This window comes from Simochromis diagramma, unplaced genomic scaffold (genome assembly GCF_900408965.1).
Source record: "Simochromis diagramma unplaced genomic scaffold, fSimDia1.1 OVJJ01000320.1, whole genome shotgun sequence".
Lineage (NCBI taxonomy): Eukaryota > Metazoa > Chordata > Actinopteri > Cichliformes > Cichlidae > Simochromis > Simochromis diagramma.
In genome coordinates, this window is record NW_024386773.1 from 11,838,346 (window position 1) to 11,860,955 (window position 22,610).

At 42.0% G+C, this 22,610-nt stretch overlaps 1 protein-coding gene across 1 annotated transcript in view; it reads left to right on the top strand.

Moving 5' to 3' along the window:
- The first annotated feature begins 2,001 nt into the window (after window positions 1-2,001).
- Window positions 2,002-22,610, top strand: part of gli1 (GLI family zinc finger 1) — a 52,912-nt gene continuing 32,303 nt past the window's right edge. Inside the window, 1 exon segment of the mRNA XM_040008400.1 lies at window positions 2,002-2,357. The gene's annotated coding sequence lies outside the window, so the exon portion shown is untranslated.

Below are 22,610 nucleotides of genomic sequence, written 5' to 3' on the forward strand. Positions count from 1 at the left end.
TATCATAATTGATTTATCACATAAATGCTGTTAGTGCAATCTGTATGACAAAACTTTATGAATGAATACATGGACTGAGTGTGGCAGGACAACATGCTGTAGTTTGGGGACAAAATGCTAACCATGCACACCGTCTTCTGGCTCAACATCAAAGTTCTCATTTTGTACAGTGTGCAGACAGAAACATGCCAGTGTCGTTTATACGCACAGAAACTGTGAAAGCAGTTCGTGCTCACAGCTGAAATAATACTAACTGGTTCCAGGTTTTCTGCGTGTCAAACTGTTTCCTTAAACAAAACTTTTTCTATCCACCGATAAGCTCATTATAGATTAAAATCATTGGAGACTTGGCATGTCTCTACAAGACATCGTCACAAGGTGGGGTGAAGGAGGACCTGTTTTGCTAAAATTCTTCTACCTGAAAATACTTTAACAAAAACATCATATTGTCAGGTGCTGCTAGAGCTCACCTGGATGAATAGGTGACCCCCGTATGTCAGGGACCACTGCAGGGTTTGAGTTTACCCCCAGAACATTTCCTGCATGTCATTCTGTTGACTCTCTCATTACTTTCCTGTTCAACCTTTTAAATTACTCTGTGTAATAAAGGCTGAGACACATAAAGTTAAAATAAATAAAGGAATTAGATCACCAGAAGAATTGGTGGGGTTTCAGTTGAACATCGATGAGGGGCACACTAAATTTTGCACATTATGATTATTTTTTGTATATGAGCTCATGGTGGAAATTGTTTCATTTACTGACAGGAAAATACAAAAATTCAACATATGCAAGAGCATCCTAATGCAGTGAAGCTCATAAATAGTTATTCTTTTTCATACAGGGATACTTCTCTGCCTTTTGCTTGGGAAATTAACCTACATACATGTGCATGTCTCACCTGGTCACCTGGTAAGAAATTAACCGATCAGCTCCTGGACTTTTTAAATCATTTTTTTGCATCATAGGTTTTCTTTTTTATAACCTTTTATGTCATGAATGCACTAATCCCTCATCTCTTTTGGAGGAGACATTTAGGAATCATGTTCATCTCATCCATTAATCCAGACTGAAAACAACAAGAAGAGACAACACAATGTGTAAATAAGCAAAGTAGCAATATTTTCAGAGAAAATATCCCAACATCTGCCTGCATATGTATGTTACCAAAATGCTACTGCTGCTGCTGAATGAGATCACAGAACTGTGTGTGTGTGTGTGTGTGCGTGTGTTTGTGGCGAGAATGACTAAGTAAAAAGAGCCGCTCAGAGATGAGTAATGTTATTGTACCTCTGACCAGGAACCAGCTGACACTGAATGAATCCAGGACCTGCCAAAGTTGTGCCAATTTTTGTGCGCATAACTTGCATGGATGAAAAAGAAAATGCGCAAAAAACCCTCCGTATTATAACGCATGTGTGACTCTTTTTGCATATCCCCGACATAATAATCTTGGCTTATTTGTGTTTCTAATGTCCTCCAGATTTTCTTAGAGAACAGTAATGAAAGAACGTGGACCTGTTCCTGCCTCCAGCAGACTGGACTCCAGTCCAGGTTTTGGCCTTTACTGGCAAGGCGCAGCAATCTGCAGCATCCCCACACGAAGCCAGCCACACACGCTGTCCGAGAAGCTGCTACGAAGTTACACCAGTAAAGTAAACACAAACATTTATAGAAAGATTATCCCAATTACTAGATAGGAGCGCACTTTATATAGACACAGCCATGTCCATACATGTATTTAATAAACATGCGCATGCTGTAATGTCTTTACATAACCACCTTTATTGCTGTAAACGAATCTGCCTTTTTCAGAAGGAATGGGGTGAGAAATGGACCGTTTCTCGGTTTCGTTGGGTATTCTGGTGCGCATGTTAACTTTGAAGGGAAGGCTGAAGCAGCGTGGTCCTTTTTTTTAAGAAAAACAAAAAGTGAACTTCCTGTTTCGGGGTGGTCCACAGACTGTGGAGAAAGGGAGGGAGAAAGGGAGGGAGGGAGCGAGGGGGGAAGGGGGTGCACATTCCCGCATTGGCTGTGCAGCCGACTCCAGGGTGCTTTGCGGGACTCCATAGCCGAACATGGGGTTTAATTTTGTCACCGTTTACGTAAAGCGGCTCTGAAGAACCAAACTATGGGAAAGCGCTCCTGAAGGAGGACAATGTGTCGGTTTCTGTGAACAATTCACTTATCTCCATCCGAGCGCGCTTGGCAGAAAGTAGAGAGAAAAAAGGAGAGACGCGAGGCTTTACTGGAAACTCAGACTTACTTTCACGGTCCTTGGATCCTCAGCGTTCTTCCAAGGACTCTGGGAACCGAGTCAGAAAGTTTCATGCTGAATGTCCCTGCATTAACCTGAGGTAAGCAGTGCCGCTCATTTATGCTCGCTCCTCAAATCACAGCCGATTACTGGTAATTGTTACCGGGCTGAAGATTCTTCATCCTCCGAAAGTTGAGTTTAAGTACTTGAAACTTTTCTTAAAGTGAGAAAATAAATTTCAGTTGTGTCACTAATGGTTATTTAGCAGATGCTGCGTGACTTTTACCTAATTCGGGTTCTATACTTTTAAAGTTTACAGTTTGCCACTCCAAATTTCAGTATTGGACCTGTTTAATTTCTCTGTTTATCAACCAAAACCGAGTTCAGCATTGGTCCATCTTCACTTGCAAATTGTTTCTTCTGCCCTTTTCTGCCCATTTGTGGAGATGCACGGAGTGGCTCAGAGTTTGGACGTGACATTTTAAAGTTGTGCGTTCATCTCCTGGAGAAGTTCTTCCACGAGAGGTCTGACCGCCTGCACGGTATACACTCATCCGGCACTGAGGAGGGCGGCAAGGCCACCCGAGAACAGCTGTTTCTTGTAACCTGAAATACTTGAGGTGCCAGTGTCTGCTCCAAATGTGAGGTCCTGCCAGGGCACCCACAAAACAACACCTCACTGTGTGAGGCTTTAGTGGACAAAAAGCTCCTGTACATCTCTTATTAACTGACTTTCACTTCTGTCTTTCTTCTGGGGAAAAAAAGGGGATAAGAATTGAATAACCATAATCTGTTGTTAATCTGAGATAGATTATGGATTCTAATCTAATTATCTCTGCGAGAGGCCACTGTAGCTGCTAATGTGAGAAGATTAGGCTGCTGGACTTCATGTAGTGACCCTGGACTGAAGAGCGTCAACACTGGACTCAATGGGAGAGCCAAACACGTATTTATTCCAAAGTGACAGTGAGAAGTGCTAGGCATACAAACTCACAACCTCCCTTAACAGTATTTGCACAGACGCGCTCACATGCACACACAATATATACACTCCAATAACATGTGAGGGGAAGAGAATTATAGAATTATAAATAGATATAAATTACAATGAAATAAATTTACATTTAAAGGTTTATAGGCAGGTCTGGAGGCATTGTGGGATACCTGCTGAGCGTGATAGAAGCGTTTAGCTCAGAAGTCAGTTTTTCTTGTGTCACGCACTCAAGCGACGTTGATATATTTTATTCAATTCCATTTCAGTGAAACTCAGTGCAGCATAGATTTAGCTTTTTACAAGTATTCACACTCTACTCAAGGTTGAGTTGGGGGAGAAACTGAGGGGGAAAAGTGCACTTGTCCTTTGGCCACATGTGAAAAGCTCTGCAGGGGAGCTTCCTCACCCTCCCTGGTCTTTATCACGTGTGTTAAGACCAAAAGGCTTCTTAATGGGAATGCTCTTAAACAAATACACCATCCAGGAAGTGACTGTCCTCCTAGAGCCAGACACAGGTGAGGACTGAGCTGGATTATCAGAGCCATATCAGAGCAGTGATAAGTCTCTCTCAAGCTGAATACAATTGGATGTGGTGGCACGAACCGCTTCCATCTTGGTAAAAACGAAAGAAGAAATGTTTGTCACTTTAAATGAAAGACATTTGTTGCATCTGCTTTACATTTGAATAAAACTTTGGACACTGAAACAGCTAAACTTGAATTTTTAAATAGCTGTCTGTGGCATTTATGGTGTGGACAACCTTAAATGTTGGCATTATAAGGCGACTGGTCATGTGATACACATGTAACCAAAAGCAAGCAGCAACAAGTGCTGTGTTTTTGTCCAGATTCCATTTTAGTCCGCTCAGCAAGAAACACGTGTCACGTGATGCCTACAACACCCCCCCATTACACACACACACACACACACACACACAATCCTCCTCCTCTCCAATACCCTCCTCCCACCTTCCAGAGAGGGGGGGGCGTGAGGTGGAGGAAAAGAGGGGGGAGAAAGACCACCCTCACTGGGATCACAGCCCCTCAATCAGACCCTTTCACACCCTGTGAACCTGAAACAATCAGGGTTTAATAGCAGCTGTCTGTCTGTGCCGGCCCTGGCCTAAACCACGTAGGCTCACAGTGCACGGCCGATCGGCTTCGGCTGCAGAGAGAACAGAGTAGACAGGCATGGGATGCTCCAAAGGACACATAAGCAAAGACACACACAGACTCACAGATAGTCCTTTCTGTCTGTATCCCCTGCTATTCTTTTCTCAACTCCGACTATGCTCCTTTGACTCATGAAGAGGTGGTCTGTTTGATTAGATCTCTGATGACGGGGTCTGGTATTTGAGGCTTATGCTGGTTCTTCAGGTTGTGATTCTTTGTGTGTTTAGACTACAAGAAAACTTCAGTTGAGTTTGTGTGTCACCATTTATCTGCAATTGTTCATTGAGAATGGATACATTTTGGTTGTGATGACATTTTTGGTTATCTTTAAGCCCCCCAAAATCGGAATATTACAAGAAGCCTCAAACATGTATGCCAAAAGTCTGTTTGCACCATAAAAAACTGAAGCCTACAGTCAGTTCACACAAAGGATTTTGTAAGATCCCCTCTTCCTAGAATCCGTCAAATGATGCTTAAATGAAGCAGAGGAATGAGGGGGCGGGGAGGGTGGTTGTTACTAAGTAGTGGGCTGACACCAGAGGGCAAAGGCATTAGACACTTAGAAATCTTGAATCACATTAGCCAAAGGGCAGCCATAATAGAAAGGGGAAATGTTGCAGTCATGGGAAATATTCAGAAAATCACTGTTTGTGGTCACTTGGAGCTTTCCCAGCCACTAGAGGATGTAGCAGACAAATTGCGTTAGTGGTGATTAAAAATAATAATAATCTGCAGAGATAATCAGTTCAAAGCAGTAGGAAAACGAGACACAGGTCGGCTGGAATTGATATAATTGCTTTGGTGGAGAGATGATGAAAAATTGAAGCCACAGTGGTGAGTTGAGACTGATCCCACAACTGATTTTTATTTTGTAGATGAAACATTTATCTAGTAATCAACCAAAACAGTTGACAGATTAATCAGGGATGAGAATAACTGCTAATGGCAGCTGTAATCAAATTTTATAGGTGCAGTCCAGCTGTTTCCTTATTTAAAAAAAAAATCAGGAGTGGCTCCAGTGTGGAAACATTGTTGCTTTAGTGGAGCGCAGCAGGAAACTTTAAGAGTAATGTTGGTTCTTTTTTACATTAAATCCTAAGACTGAGCCTGAGGGAATATGTGCATGCATGTGATATTAAGCATGCTGCACGCAGTAAAAGGTGGGGTCGATTCCTTCTCCATCGTCCTTTCTTCTTCTTTGAATTAGGGTGGCGGTCTTTTATACATTCATGTGTTTGTGCACATGTGTGCATTTAAGCGCAGCAAAGTAGGTCGACTGTTAACTATCATCTCATGTGGTCGATATTAGAAATCAAACTGGTGCTAATAGGATCCAGGTGAGACTGTGAATAGCTTTTATATGCACTAACAACCCACATGGATACACACTCATTTCCCACTCGGTTTGCAACAATGGGCGTGTGGTTGGGGTTTCTTTGAGGGATGGTGGTCGACTGTGGATGAGAAAAGAAAGGAAGAGAAAACCAAATCTGATGTTGTAATTTTGTAACGATTATATTCAGTCGTCCGATCAGATTGGTAAAAGCCAATCAAGCTCCTGTGTGTGAGTAGTGACTATGTAATGAGCTTGTTGTTTACAGATGTGTGTGCGTGTGTGCATGCGGGTTCATTCACAGAGTTTTTGTGCTCTTGCAAGATTATGTACCCGTATGTGTGAGTGTCGATTGCTGCGTGTGTTTCAATGTGTGTGTTCTCAGCCGCTGGTGACTCATGGCAGAAAGCGAAGAGGAGGCGGTGTTTATTATTTCACCAGGTTGCCATAGACACGATGCATTCGGGTGCTGCCATCATCAGTGTAATTACGACACAGTTGTCTTATAGTCACCCTCCTCGCTGCCTGCGTCTCGCTGACTTCCACCAATACAAACGGATAAACACCGGTGTTACCCTTACGATTTCAGCGGTGCAGGGTTGCCCTGAGATATCACGCCTGATACGATGAGTTGTTAAAGAACTCTGACTTCCTCAACAGGACGCATGCTTCAGAATTTTCCTTCTTCTTTTTTCTCTTCCTCTCCAACAAGAAGACAGATCGCTCCTCGTTAGCACTTTATGTGGAAGCAGCAACATTTCCAACATTTCCGTGTGCTGGAACGATCACTTCCAATCCCATTTGGTTAGAGACAGAAGTAGACAGAGTGAGACGAGAAGTTAAGAAGTGCAGAGGCGTACTCGTGTTGCGTGTGTTGTGATGGGTCTTCTGGAGAACAGCTCTGTTATCTAAGATGAGATAACGTCTTAGGATTCCTGGCTTGGCATATGTTCTCGGGAAGCCTGCAGTTGAACCATATACTCAGCTGTATGTATAAAACACATATGTAGCACAGAATATGCGCTTAATCGTGCCGTGCTATGCTGCATTTTTCATGCAGTGAGATGCAGATGCACGTGGATGTCGATAGCAGTGTGTGTCTTGATTTCTTGTTGTTGTTTGTTTGTTTTTTGACACGTCACTGGTGAGTGCAGCATTACTTTTTTGATCACACGTCACAGTGCACGGTAGTGTGCACAATATAAACATTTATCACAGTCAGTGCTTCAGAGTTAATGGGAAATTTTTCACCTTTTTTATATTGAAGTGCATGATTTAAGAAAATGTTATGAAGATAACAAGATAAGATTTAGGCCTAGTATTTACTTTAAAATACTCGCAGTTACTGCAACACTTCTGTTAGTTCCCCCCGATACCCAGCCACGGTGTAGAGGAGCATCTGTGTGTTTTAATCACATTTCTCGGAGATAAGAACTCTGTGTGCCAAGTCTGCCGATCCGAAATGAAGCTAAGCAGATTGTGCAGATCTACTTACCCATTTGTATACATTTTTTTTCTGAATGACCTCAGTGTCAGTGTGTTCCAGGTTTATAGGGGTACAAAACAAATTTAAAACAATGAATGGCCTAAACCACATATCATTGTGGCTTTGTACTGCATGTTTATGAGAGGAGTGGTGTGGTCAGTCGGACCCACAAAGAGAAAGATACAGATTCTTTCTCTTTGTGTGTGTGTGTCTTCTTTTGTTACTTCCCTTCCAAATATTCAATTTCTTTCTAAATAAATCTTACTCCTTGTCTGCTTGCCTTGTCTTTTCTTACTTTCTCATTCTTTCCCGGCTGCTCAGCCTCTTACGTCTATTTCTATTCCTGCCTCGCTGCTCTTTAACTACAGCAAGTGTGATTTGTGAGAAGCTACAGTGGCCAGCCAATGCCACGTTAACCAGATTGGATGCTATAACAGGAAGTATGTCCGCATTCACGGACATAGTATAGTGACGCACGCGTAACTTGCTACCACTGCGAGCCAAATGCGAGGAACACTGCCAGTGATACACTGACACGAATCTGCTGCGGGTCAGAGGTTACTTCACCCGCGGTCATACGGCCTCATTTTTACTACAGCACACCTGACATGATGTTCAGTCCGCAGAGCGCTTTGATCAGACTTCATGCTCCGTATGGAAAGTTGGCCTCTCACAGATGATTCAAACAGAAATCTCCACCTTCATTTTAATTTACAAGTCACATCTGTTGATTGCTTTCCTAGCAGGAACAGGATGATAAATCTGCCTACAAAGAGAAGCATCTGCAACCAAACCGAACCCATTCGAGCTGGAAAGCACGGCAGCGTAGGATTAACAAAAGCGATGCGTGTGCTTGTTTTGTCGGGTTTCTGACGCCTTAAACTGAAGCGACCGAACGGTTTCTTCTTCTGCAGCATCAAGTATTGTTTACAGTTATGTCCCCTGTGGTCTGCTGACATAAAACATAACTGGTCTACTTTGTTGCTATTGAGAAAACAATCCCCATCAGGAAACAACGAACTAGTGAAAGATTGTGTTTTGTGAGACACAATTAACTTCATTTCAGCAAAATGCATTGTTGTTGTCTCCTTTACAGTAGAGACAAAGAAGAAAAAAACACTTCCCGTGATTTTGGTACATATTTGCAAACTTAATTAAGCCTTTAGGAAAACAATATTGTTGGCAGACGCTGAGAAAGAACTTTCCATTTTCATTAACAGTGGAATTTTCTTTTTTGGGGGGAAGTGAAAGAAGGGAGAAAGAGAGTAAAGGGTGAAGGAGTGAAATATTTCATAGTGGCTGTGGAGTAGTTGGAGTGAGAGAGAGGGAGAGAGATGCAGATTGTTTTAAATCCGCAGCGAGTCAGGCTCTCAAATTTATGCCCATGGGCTGCTTCTTGGGTGGGCTGCAGGGAGGGCGGTGCACTAGATGGAGCAGGGGAAAGTTGCCGACTCCAGACTGTTCGCCTTGCTCTGAAGCTTTTCCTGCTGGAACACATTTACAACTCAACCGTCCTGACTGGCTGACTGAGTGCCTGGCCCTGCCCTAACTGACTGAACTACAGGGACTGATTTTTCTGAAGCTTATTGAGCAACCGCGGTTTTTCAGTGTGTTTGACGGCATTTGTAGCTTTAAGTGACGTCTTTCTTGCTTTCAGTCTTCTCTCGAAGTCTTCAGAAGTGAGAAACGATTACAGTATTTTTGCAGTTCTTGTGCATTTTCTAGATTTATTTTCAAAAATCAAGCTTTAAAAAAAATCCCTCACTTCAAACGATTTCCTCCAACAAGTATTTTGTACAAAAGCAATGACAGAAACAATTCACATCTCGGCTTAAGAACTTGGATCAGATAAGGCATAATTCTGGCTCCTCTGTATTTCGTGCCAGCAATGACTGTTTGTTTTGCTCAGCATGGGAAAGATCCGGGCCCACATCTAGCCTACAAATAGATTCCCTGATGTTTAAGATGAGCGAGAGTGGCTCACTTAACAACCAGCTATCGAGCAGTGTTTTTCACTGTAGTGATCCAGGGCTCGATGTAAGCTGCCCCCAGCATCATTTCAACCTTTTAATATACTTAAAAAAGATCTAAAATAAAAGTGAAACTGTAAAACAGTCTAACCGAGTTATATCATCATCTCGAGTCCTACTTTTACACTGAAAAACCAGCTCAGTTTCACAAATGTTTGAAAGGTTTTCCTGCCGCAGCACCGGCACAGGACTGAATGGGGGGATTACATCAGGAGCATGTAAATCAGCTCGCAGCACAGCTAACGTCTAAACTTTAGATATAGAAATTGGTGTTTTTTTCAACACGATAATGTGCTGACACTCACAAGCTTAATGATACATGTATATATATATACACACACTGCCACCATACAAGGCCAGAAGCAAATTGTTGCTGTGGTATCAAAAAGTATTCAAAATGTTGTCTAAACTAAAACGTTTAAGTTAAGAAAGAGAATTAAACTTCAGTTAAAGCATTTTAAAAAAGCTACGTCTGAAAAAGAGAGAGGCTTATGTGGGCACCTCTTCTGCCTGTGTGTCTGGCTGCTTTGCCAGCTAATTCACTCTGAAGGTATTATGGTTATTTGAGGGCTTGTAAACCATTAAGTCTTTATTTACAAGAGAAAGAAAAGAGGGTCTGGGTTAGTGCGTGGGGGCGAGCTAGGTCTTGGTACAGGCACTGACCCCACCATAAGTGATCAGAACAACTGCGTTTCTCAACTAGCGGGCCCGTGGGACATCTGGTCCTGCTCACAGCAAACTGCAGACCACTCCTCACTTACGTAATTGAGCCCATTAATTACGCAGGGACGGCCTTCATTTCCTTGTAGCCAATAACTAATAGAAAGAGAGCCAGTAAAGAAGAACTCTTAAGACATATATGATTTTAGGGGATGTGGTGAAACATGAAACAAGGCCTCCCAAGGTTAACAGTCCACAGGCTGTGCTGCAGCGTTGTGTGGAGCAGGCCTGTCACAATAATCACTTTAGTTTGGACCGTAAGCTGTCCCAGAAATAATTGCAGGAATTTCTCTTTGTGCCATTTCCACAAACATTTAATGGCCTACAGGACTTGTAGTTCTTCTTCTTAATAAATACCTGACATTGGAGTTGAATATGGATAAATATCCTCAGTCAATGGATTCTAAATAAGAGAGAAGCGCAAAACCAAAACAATAATAAAAAGGACTCTCAGACTCCCTGTTTACAGAGTCATTTGATTGTTTGCTCTAATGGGATTTCCTCTTTTATATGACTTAACCCAAAGTCTCTGTAAAAGAATGTTTTGCTACTTGGCAGCCATCTTGGCGTCACCTCAAGGCAGCCGTTTTGAGTCAACAAGATCATGCACCTATCAAAGTGGACGGGGAGGGGGGCTTATGCTTCAATTTAATTTCCAGCCAGACATAAAAAAAAATTAAAGACTCAAAAAGTTTGGTGAATTTACCATAAATTAAGGTTTAAAAACAGTTTATCCTCTTTAGTTCAACACTACGTTGCAAGTTTCACAACAGCACCGCTATAACGGCTGCAGTAGACCGAGAAACATTTACCCACATCTTTAATCTTTAAGTAGATTTGCCCGTCACCCCACCTCAGCTGGTGTCAAGTGTTATTGTGGCAACACGATTGGCTCATATTTTGTTAGGAAGCAGATGATTGGCTCTTGGTGGGAGTGGTGAGACAGCCATTAACTTTGGCATTACAAAAGTCTCCACTACTTTTCTGTTCGGGGTTCTTTGAAATGTTCTCACACTGTAGCTCTGGACTGTGGGTTTAAAATCAACAGCATTAGGACTAATTATTCAGAACCTTCTGGGTGTGATTATACAGTCATTAGGGAGGAAAAGAACCAGGTATTAGACTGAAGTAGCATCTCCATTTCATATGGCTCACTTTCTGTGTGTGTCTGAGTGAAACTCTGACCCAAACACCACATGAAATAATGGAAGAAGCCAACTAAAAACGTCGCGTCTGAAAGAAAACATCGGCTCATCCTGCTAAGGTGCTTTGAAAACACTTTCTCACATACTGGTTGTTGTGGAATTTCAAAGTAAAGCTTGAGACGAGTGATGGTGCAACACAGCTGTCAGTAAAACTGTGCTCTGAAGTTACATCTTGTGGTGGAGTTTGTTGTTTCTTGAGCACCAGTAGCCACTGTTGTTGGCCACACACAAAGCTCCCTGCAGGCCATTTTTCTTGGAGAGGACCTGGAGTAGATGGCACACCTACATGTTGTGACTGGATGGATGCAGGTGTGATGCCTGTGGTTTCACATCATCTCCTGAGGAGAGCTGCTGTTAAGGTGGAATGGAAATTTGAGTGTAATTACAGAAAACGTAAACCACAGCTTAAAAACAATGGAAGCAAACCATTAACTACGACTACTTATTGTCTGCTGTTCTGATTTGATACACTATATTTGATATGTCTGGAGCTCAGGATGCAAATTGTGCAGGCCCGGGCTTCCCATGCCGTTAACTGACCTGCCGCTGCACTCAGCGTGAAACAAATGTTGGAATGACAATGTGACTGTCACAGCTGTTGTTGTTTCAGGTCTGTAGCTGTTGTCCTCTCATCCTCCTCTTCTTGTTCTCATCAATGTCTTTTCACTGTCTTTATGCCAGAGGGGTGGTGCAGTGGGGCTAGCCTGTGGGACCGGAGCTGCCACAGTATTGCACCTGCTAGCAGAAGTTTGAGGAGAGCGTGAGACAACAGAAGAGTAGCTGGGGGGTGAGACACTGTCTTTCTGTCATTGTTGGGCAGAAGCAGAGAGAGGGCAGGGTACAGTGAAAGGAAGAGGCTGTGAGACTGCGCTTCTTGGTCTTTGGGCTGCGGGGGGAATCGCAGTACCATGCTGGGCATTTATGTCGGGCTTATGGGACCGGGCTCAGATGAATACACAGAGAGTCAACAGGGATCCACGCTCACTTTTCTGTTCTCACCCCACGTACAACGCTGTGGATTCTCACTGTGATAGTCTGGCAACCTGTGGTTCCCAGCTTTTCACCCAGTGCATGCATGAAACACTGCAGCCCCCTTCCATACAGAATGAATGAAAAATACTGCCAAGGTGTTTAGATCTTTTTTTCCAGATATCTTTATGCACGTCACAATGTGTCTGTGTGTGCGCGCATTTTTAAATCCTCTTTTCTAGATAAATTTGCTTACACGGACATGCTTTTTTCTTCTTATGACGTTATTAGTAAAATCAATTTTAAATAAAGGCAATTTTAAATAACACTGACAGTTTTATTAAAGATGTTTCTTTAATAGTCCTCGTTAAAGTAAGTGGTCTTGTAGTAAAATGAAAGTGGAGCGCACACCTGACGTTTGAGCGTAATCATTTGGTGTTAGCTGCATTTTGCTTTCTTGAGCTTGTAAGATTACCATATATAAGATTAGCTTCTCTAACATGAACGTCTCCTCTGTTATTTTGATTAAGGTTTAGATAAGTTGTGTATAAAGCATAGTTCCACGTAGTTTACAGTCTGTGCTGATCCTCTAATCCCTTTTCTTTATAATCTGATAAAGAATATTTCTGAATTAACATATTACCGTGCACTCTCACTGCAGGCCTAATCTGATGACTAAGCAGCAGCAGGCTGTGACTTTGTTGGACTTTCCCGTCTGCTGCAGTTAAACCTTTTGCTTTGTCATTTCTATTCAGGACAGGTCAGACAGTTGTTCTGCTGGAGCCAGTTTATTGGCCCTTATTTGCTGGCACCTGTACTCCGTTTAAAGCTCGGGCCAGCTGACAGACCGACAGATGCACGGTCGTCTGTGTGTTCCCGGTGTCGTAAGGGCAGCATTGCATTTGGGATACGAAAGGGAATTTGTTATGCTGTAGGGAACAGTCGGTGGATGTTCAAAGTTTCAAACAACAAAAACCCACAGGATCCCATTCAAAGGCATTATTTATCGACTCTTGTCTTCTCACGCAGCTGTGCAGCAGAAATGTGGTGAGCACTTGTGCGTTCGGTTTTGTGTATGTGCGAATGTTAGGTGCCGTGTGCACATGCCTGGGCTTATTGGGCTTACAGAGTGGGCGAAGGGTCCCAGATGTGGATGTTGTGCAAGGAAGGAAGTTGTTGGTGATTAGGTGAACTTTTGGGTGCACTGTTTTTATCAGATGCTAAGAGTCAGTCAGTGCAGACTTTGAACTCCTGAGCTTTGTGTGAAGCAAGCGAGCCTTCGTGAAAGTACTCTGTATAGCAGCTGCTGAGAGGATAAGGGATAACTCTGAGATCGTGTCAGCAAAGTCACCCTTAAATATCAGTGACGCTGCAAAATTTGACATTTGTATAATCCAGCAAAGGTGCATTGTGTTGCTTGTAAGCTTGAATTTTTATTTTTAGGGGCGAGAATATGCTCCTTCCCCTTTCAGAATACCAAATTGTTGCCTAATAACCAGAATCAACGTTTAACAATGACTGAATTGTACTGAAATCAACAGGTCAAAACAATTCTAGAAAACCGGAGAAATGGGAATTGAGCTGGTAAAGATGGGACAACACTCTTTGCAGCTGCCATCTTTGGGGGTATTTATTATTTTGTGGTCAACAAAGTCACAGGTTGTGACTTTAAATGCTCTCTTATATAATCAGTAACTAATATCTCAAATCAGTCAAACCTCAAATCATCATTTGTGAGTGTGGGGCAATCTTTTCTGACTGAAAAAAAAAATTGAAATGGAAAAGAGACTTTGTTTACTTGGAAACGGGGTTACAGTTAGGAATCTGTGGTTTTAACACTGGAAAGAGAACAAATACAGAAAACAGCTAAAGTAAAACTATGACCTCTTCACTGTGTCGGAGTAATTCAGCTTAACCTTTTCTCAAACTTTTCTTGAAGTCCTGGATGGGTCCACTTTTCCACCCTCATTTCAGATCAGATTTTTTTCATCCCTCAAAGATTTGCTTCGAAGTAATGCAGCACTTTTTGTTTTCGCCTTGTATCTCAGTTCCTTGCAATCATAATCAAGTTACTTAACAACTCACCCCAACAAATCAGTGTTATAATTACAAAAGAACCGACATGTTCCAGTAAATGGTGAGCCGAATCCTTGCGGCTGCTCCCCGTCTTCCTCCTTCCCTCGTCTTGTGTGTCCCAGCTCACACTCCAGCTTCCTGTGGGATAGGGCCGAGCCTCGGGGCACAGAGATGTCTGTTTCCAGCCAGCGTGCTCGGTCACACATGCTCCAGCTTGTCAGACTGAGTTTGTGTGAGGGCAATGGGGTGTCAGAGTGAGAGCACGCGCATGTAAGCGCCTATACGTGTGTGTGTCTCTGGTCGTCTCCTTGTGCAAGTGTGTGTTTAGATGTTTCAGAGATACGGGCGCTTTCTCTGTGGGTGGAGGTGACTGTCTAGGACATGATGGAAATTTCAATTAGGAGTTCACTGCAGTCCAGGTTCATCTCAGGTTGCCTAAACACAGTTTGTCTTTGTAAGTTTTATTTGTGGGAGAGCAGCGGAAAAAAGTGTCTGAAATTTAAAAGACTGTAAAACATTTACTGTCTCTTGTTGCAATGGAAAATAAACGGTATATATACACAACTTACACACAGGCCTCTTTATTAGCGTGTAACTAGTAATCCCTCGGACTAAGATAAAGATTTTATGCTCACAAAATCCAAGTAATGAGTTAATGTTTTTAAACTTCCTGAAGCCCAAGCTGGCATCTTCAGTTATGCCTGTTTGTCTGCTGACTCCCACAAAATATTGATTTACTGTTTACAAGACAGAAACACAGTAAACATGCACACTGAAGATTCCTGAGCCACCGTTTTTACTTTTTAAATAATGCAAACCAAGAGTCAATCATAAGAATATTTATTTAAGCTCTTTTTGGGAGTGTGACTAACACGATATTCTACTGAAAAACAAGTTGTCACATTAACAAATGTCATCAGTCATATTTTATTCACTTTTTTTTATTTTTTTTATTCTGTAAACGAATTCTGCGGTTTTTCCTCAAACCAAAGTGTTCAGTTCTGTAATTTCACACAGTCAGGCTTTTGGCATGTTTATGTGGGTCCCCTTCATGTCTGATCACTTACTGGCAGTATGTTAGGAGACACTGTGGTGTGCAAACATCAATTCAATGTATGTGTATAACTGTGTAAGCAAAACCGTGTGTCTCTGTGCTGAACACATAGCGTTGCACTTTGCCTCAGTGCTTCTGCCCCTGCTGGTTGGCCATCAGGGAAGACTTGTGGTGTGTCTGAGGTGTGTGGCTTACCACCGTGTCACTGCCTGGAGGGCTCTCGCTGTCTGTTGTCACCTTTGTGCACCGACAGATGCTGTGCTTCCTTTCACAGACTAATCCAGAATAAATTCGCTGACACGAGCGCATTATCATAAACACTCCAAGTGAAAAACCAACACTGTAAGTAATTTATATTTACTAGTATGGAATTAAACATTTTAATGGCATATGATATATGAAATGGGAACATAAGAGAACCACAGCCAGCTGAAAGTTGAGGCCTTGTTGATGTAAAATTTGTGGTTTCATCTAACTGGAAGTGAATTTTCTCTTTCCTTATGCTTTTATTCGAATGTAAAAGCTTTTTGCTGATAGTTTTATATGGTCCAATATTGCACAGATTTTTCCCCCTTTGTTACATTTTTTCCTTCATACATGTGCTGATGGTGCTGCACCAAAAACCTACTTGTGAATGCTTTGATTGCTAGCAGATTTCCACGATTGCACGTAGTTTTCACGGAAAAAAACGACTTGTCTGCAAACACTTGCAAACTGCCGCCTGATTTGTAGCGAAACCTAGAAAAAGTGCAACAGTTTGTGTCACGCTCTTGAGTTTCACTACCACTCGTCAAGCGGTTGATGAGTCACCATCCATCTATCCAAACTGTGGGTTACCGTGGAAATCTCTTAGCGGCCAGTTGCAACAAGGTTTTTAGTGCAGCACTTTCTTTGTACCCAGTGACTGCCAGCTATAGTCAGAAAGCACCCACCAAATGGTCGGGCAATACACATTTTTCTTTAGCAAGTGGTGGTTGGCAGTGGGGTCCCCGGCCTATGTGACTGGGCCAAAGCTGTTTTAATGTGTGCGCTGCAGCCTCAAAATTATGTAGATGTCTCCTGACAGAGCTGCGTGTGAAGGCAAATGTCTGCCACAGTAAGATCGGACAGTAAAGGATCTTTTACTGACCACCTCCTTAGTACACGCAGCTCCGATATGCACTCTCTATGCCGGCCTGAACGGTGGTTTAGGGAGTGAAGATGCTGTCTGGTGCAAAATGTTAGAACTCTGGAAAATTGGTCTGAGGTTAACTTGTGAAAATGGCTTCAGATATTCACAGTTATAACCATGGAGCTCTGGTTGCATTTTACTATATGCTGTCGCAGACTTGTGCTATGATGGAAATCTTAAGAAACTGTCACTATGTCTGATCAAGGGAAAGTGCTCTGTGATAAAAGTAACTAAAGTTTAGTTTTAACACTGTGAAGACATTTGTTTTTTCTACTAGTTCTACTTAATAGCATCTTGAGTGTGTGAGGAATTGGATATTTGATATTGGCCAATTTAGAGGAAATGATTGCAAGAATATTATGTTTCTGTGAGATAAGCAAGAAGCAGAGCTGCATAATCCCAGTGTATATATAAACATGCATGCACATATGTGCACACACGTTCACCTTTACTAACACAAACTAATACACCCAGAAGTCAAGAAGGGGGTTGTTTTAACCTCAGCCCACAGGGGTTTGGAAGTTAACAGGAAGTGAAACTACTAAGAAGAAGATATTTCACTGATCCTCCTCTCCTCTCCATAAACACGCTGAAGAGCAAACGTTTTTAACTTGGAGTGTTAGTGCCAGAACTCTTCTGCTAACTGACCCGGGGCTCTGAAGAGCTGCACATAACAGGCGCCCACATTGGCTTTTGTGTGCAGGAGGGTCTTTACATAACCCACATAACCAAGCACATTGTCTAGCAACCGGCCGACTACTGAAGGGCCTTGTAAATGGAGGAGGGGGTCTACTTGAGTGGAGGGCAGTAGCCGAGTCGAGAGGCTAGTGGAGCTAAGCTAGGTCGTGACTAAAGTTTGTTACCCTGATAATGCCCAAGTGGTCCAGACGCAGGGAGCTTTCTTAACAGCAAAAAGCAAATAATGACTTGCCAAAGGATTCGTTTTAGGGAATTAGGTGGGAAAATGAAATGTGCACACAAACATTTTTATTTTCCGAAGGTGTGTCAAAAGTGTTTTTTGTTTGTTTTTTTTTTGCAAAAACTCAAATTTTTGCCAAAGCAAATCATTTCTTAGTTAGTTAAGGCCCCTCAGTGTGCTCCCTGCTACATTACTCCACAAAGCCTGGCCTTCTTCACCCTGTTTCCAGCGTTTGGGTCTGAGCTAGAATTCCCTTGGAGCTGCCCAGGATGTTGAGGTATATTTTTCCTCCCCACTCCCAACGATGAGTTTTTTCAACATGTTTTCTTTTTGCATAAGAGAAATATTTGCATGTTTCTCTCGTTACGCTGACCCGATCACACCCAAAAGATTTTAAGATGTTTGTCTGCAGTCAATGTGAGATTTTTAAATTTTTGGGGGACAAAAAACTAAATTATGCTTTGGCAGGTGGACACTGAGGACATTTTTATTCCACATTGACTTTCAGTACAAAACCAACTGTATCCCAGAAGAATCTCCCTATGCTGAATGTCACCAAGCAGTCGCAGCAGTCATTTAAGTGGCAGCACAACAGGCTCTCAATGGCAGCTGTGATCCTAACACAGAGACTCATTATGAAGTCCACACTTCACCTTAGATCAGATGATAATGATCCATTTATCACTGACACTTGATGCCCCGGTCATTCTTAACAGCTCACTCCAGGACAGAGGAAGCCTCTACTGGTTTTCCTGAGATGTTGCTATTATCTTACAATACACAAAGACAAGGTGTCCTGATGGCTCATGTATGAGTCCTCCCAACGGCCCCCTTGCTGCACCACTTGGAGTTTCACGCCATTGTCTCCAAGCTGCCAGAGCATGTAGGCCGGGGGGGTAGAGATGGATGTGGGTTGTATGGGTGCTTCGCAAAGATGTGTGAAATGGGAGTATGGGTATTAAGGGTCTTGGCTCAGTTGGGGGTCTATTGTCCTGAAGACTGAGACCCCTGCTGGCATCCATGATCTCCCCCATTGACACAGAAGCTCTGCTTTACTCCCAGTGTGTTTTTGTCAACCTCTTTCTCACTCTCTCGCTTTCTCTCAGTCGCTTGCACGATCCCTTTTTTCAGCTTTCTTTTTGCTCTGAGTCACAGTAAAAGAATCTGGAGAGTCCTTCTCGCTGCCGTTTCATTTAACTGAATTCATACTTGACGTCTTGTTGTTGATGGCAGTGGTGACGGGCCACTGTCGCTGTGTTTCATTAAGGTCAATTAGAGATGTCACGATACCAGAAATCTAGTGATCAGTACCAATAGCAGTAGAGGTACTCAGTGGCAGGCCATTTATTTAAAATGTTAACATTTTATTTTGTTGACACGACACAGGCTGGAATGTGAAGCCTACCAATGCAACCGCAAGCTATCATGTTAGTTACATTATTTTAGCTTAAGCCTTTATATAATGTTGTTCATTGCAAAGATTTTAGCCTGTCTAACACAGCTGATGTAACCTACGTAAGTGAGATTGTGCTGGTGCAGCTAATTACCGTGTGGTTGTGTCCCGGTGTTTTATGTAGTACCAGCAGATAGAAACAAAGTACGGGGACTTTTTTCCCTCCTGGTTCCCCACTCTTTGTTGTCGTCAGTCTTTTTCAGGGGTAAACATATTTTCTCTCTCTATTTTTCGCCATCTTTGTACATTCCCTCGCATCCATTCCAATAGTTTCAGCAGCTCTGTAATTTGTGAGTTATTATATTGAGACATTGATTATTACTCTTTATATCGAGGCGATGATTGTTATTCTCTCACAGTTAAAATGAAAAAACTGGCAAAAAGTACTTGGAAATGCACAGGAAGTCTCAAAATAGTCGCAGTCTGTGTTGACCTGACATGTAGTTACAGGGAGGTGGACGTCAGGTATCTGCACCATTCACCCTGTTGACTGCCGTTGGTATTTCCAAATAAAATGTCAAAATTAAATGAAACTATGTAATTTATTTGAATCAACGAAGAATTTTGTAATAGAGCATCACTAAAATGTGCTTTATGTCTCCTTGTATATGGGCAGCCTTGTCCGTAGTAAAAGCTTCACACCTAAATTACCCCAAATTTTTGCATTACTGCACGAGCCCCATATATCACGTATGCACGCTAGGCCAGACCCATACTGCAATTTCAGGGCTGATACCAGTACATACTTTTAAGCTTATTTTAGATTTCTGCGTTGAATCTATGCAGAGACTCTGTGCAAGTTTCCAACACTGTTGTGAGCATTTAAACATGTGTGTCGTTTGCCTCCAATAGTTGATCGTTTCTCTCCTCCAGTTCATCCAGAAGATGAAGAAATGTATAGGAGGAAATGACAATACTGAATGGGCCACCTTTTGCTGGTGGCGTTGGTCATGGTTTGACATACTTACGGTGTAGATTTACAGAAGCACAAGTCCACTGCAAACAGCATGTTTGTGTTATTGAAAAGGAAAAATTATACATTTATTGTTTATTAACTCACAAGTTAGCTCCCCGAAGCCACTCTACTTGACATAACTCGAAAATGTGATTTCTGCTTCAAGTTCTGTCAGTAAAGAGTTTTCAAGTTGGAACATGTCAGATATACATACTGATATATGTCTGTGACAGGCCAGTACTGGCTGTTGATGCCGGTCAGCAGATATAGTTCAAATAAAATGTAAGAGCTGTGAAGTTGTTCAGCAACATGATAACTGGGTTTGCTGCACAAATTTCAGTGTGTTTCCTTACTGTGGTCCTAAAAGGTCCCTTAAACTGCAGCATTAAGCAGTTTGATTTTCTTGCTTGAGGATGATTCCAACTGAGCAGTATATGCATATCGATATAAATCCTTCCCTTTCTAATTGATCTCCTCTTGCCACCAGCAAAGACCTCTGGGTGATTCGGACACAGTTTTGAGTGTTTTTTGGGCAGATTGTGAATGTGTGTGTACATATACCTATTTGCACAGTGTTATCCAGCTTGTGTGAGGCCAACAGGAGTCACACGATTGTCAATAGTAGAAGTCTATAAAAACCTGTCATTGACAAAGAGAGAACAAACAGCCACGGTTTGTTCAGGATTTCCTAACAAACACTCCACAAGGAGGGCCGTGGTTAGTGGAGAGAGGAGGAAGGAGAGGCAGAGAGAGGCAGTTAGGAGTTGACTCTCCCTGAGGAACAACAGATGAAAGAGCAGTAAACAATTATGGTGACTGGATGCTGATATCCTAAAACTAAAGGTAAACACCCTAGCATCTGGTGGTATTGAGATTCTTGACTTTAAAAGCCATAATATGCTAGCACCATTTGAAGTTATATATTCATAAAGAAATCTGTTAGAATTTTGAATGAAACTACTTAATCGCAACAAGTGGTTAATTGTGTGTACAAGCATATATTAAGCTAAATGAGTGCTTTTACAGCGTTAATGTCTTAATTTGATTACTTGTAAGAAGCATTTTTATTTCATGTTAGACTGTTGAGTGGTTTAGTCTTGAAAGCTCTTGTGTAACTGGGTTTATTTGCAGATCGGCAAAGCCCGCTTGAACTTTTTTTTATGCAATCCTGAAAATTAAAAACCTTAAATTAAACGTTTCTGTGGTTAATCCCTTAACATTGAAGTCTTCTGACTTTACTGAAATGATGCTCTTTCTTTATAAAGTCCTGTTAGCATCATTCTAAAAAGGATTTCACTGGATGGCATCTTAAACAATCTTTCTTCAATTAACTATATACAAAAGTACTTAAATTCATTCAGGATGTGATGAAATAACAAGAACAAACTCATTCATGTGTGCGCATGCATCAACCAGCATGCACCCTGTTGACACTGTTGCTCCTGCTTTTTCTCTTTAGCTTAACGTTTTCTTACTTATTTCTTTGTCCTTTACTTAGAGTGCTCTTTCTTTTCAATCATGTACATAATGTCCTTAGGGATTATGAAAGTATTCTGATTCTGATTCTCAGTCACTTTATTCCATTACTGTGACCCTAAAAGTCCATTTTAAGTTTATCACATGTTTTATAAGCTTCATCTTTGTAAATGTATCAGAATGAGTAAATCAGAAAAAATGGAAGAAATATAAGCTAGAAGAAGAGAGAGCGAGATGTTGTAGGAGTACCTTTATAAAGATCTATTCAAGTACTTAACTACAAGTATTTAAGTAAAAGTACTTTAAGTTTGTAAACTTGCTTTTCAGCAATAACAGAACCATAAGGCTCAAGAAGAGTTTGTGTTGTCTGCTCTGTAATGAAACACTAAGTTATAAGACCTACTGATCGTGTCACCGCAAATAATCACATAATAATCAATTTATTATTGTCTTTATCTGATGCCGGCCAATAAGAGAGTGAGACAAATGTGCGGGACAAAGAAAGGAAATGAAGGATATTTAGATTGTCAGGAAGCGTGACATGTGTTTGCCAGGGTTGACTTTTATCTTTTACTTATTTCTTATGCTAACACACTTTTACTCTCACTTTTTAAAGCTGTAATAAAGCACTTTTCTTTTTAAGAGGACCTGCTAATTAGTACATGTGTGAAATGTGAATAACAACAGTTTGCCTGGCCTGCACTGTCCCTCGGGATAAGCTGCCTCAATGGGAGCACAACAGCAGAGCCCTTGTGCAAACAAAGTGTTCTCGAATGAAGGAGGCATTTAAAAATGATCGCTCTTCACAAACAGAATGCGATGCTCCTCTCCCTGTCCTCTTTCTGTGCCACCACACCTCCCCCCTCTCTTTGTCATTCTCACCTTGTTTCTCTTTCACTCTCAAGTCACATCTGTCCCTGTGAGAGACAGTTGGCCCGCACTAAAACCTGGAGTCACAAATAACGTGCTTTTTTCTTTTTCTGATCATCAAAGGGCTTCGTCTGTGTTCTGGTTGTGTCGGAACTTGCAAGGAGATGATCAGTGGAGGAGTGGCAAGCAGAGAAGGTGCTGTGGTGCTGGATATGCAACTTGGAAACCGGGACTGAGTGGCCAGGCTCGGGAAAGAGGGAAAAAATGAGGAGGGGGGCGACTGAGATTGGAGGTGGAGAGTGGAGTGATTAAAATTCATCCCACGGTGCAAACAAAAGGAGGAATGAAAAAGGGAGAGAATGCAGGAGAGACGAGAGAGTGAGAGCTCTGGGTAAGAAAGATTTGGGGTGAAAAGAAGATTGTAAGCCTCAGCAGATCCCTGAACAGTCCTCCCCTCCCTAAATGGCTGC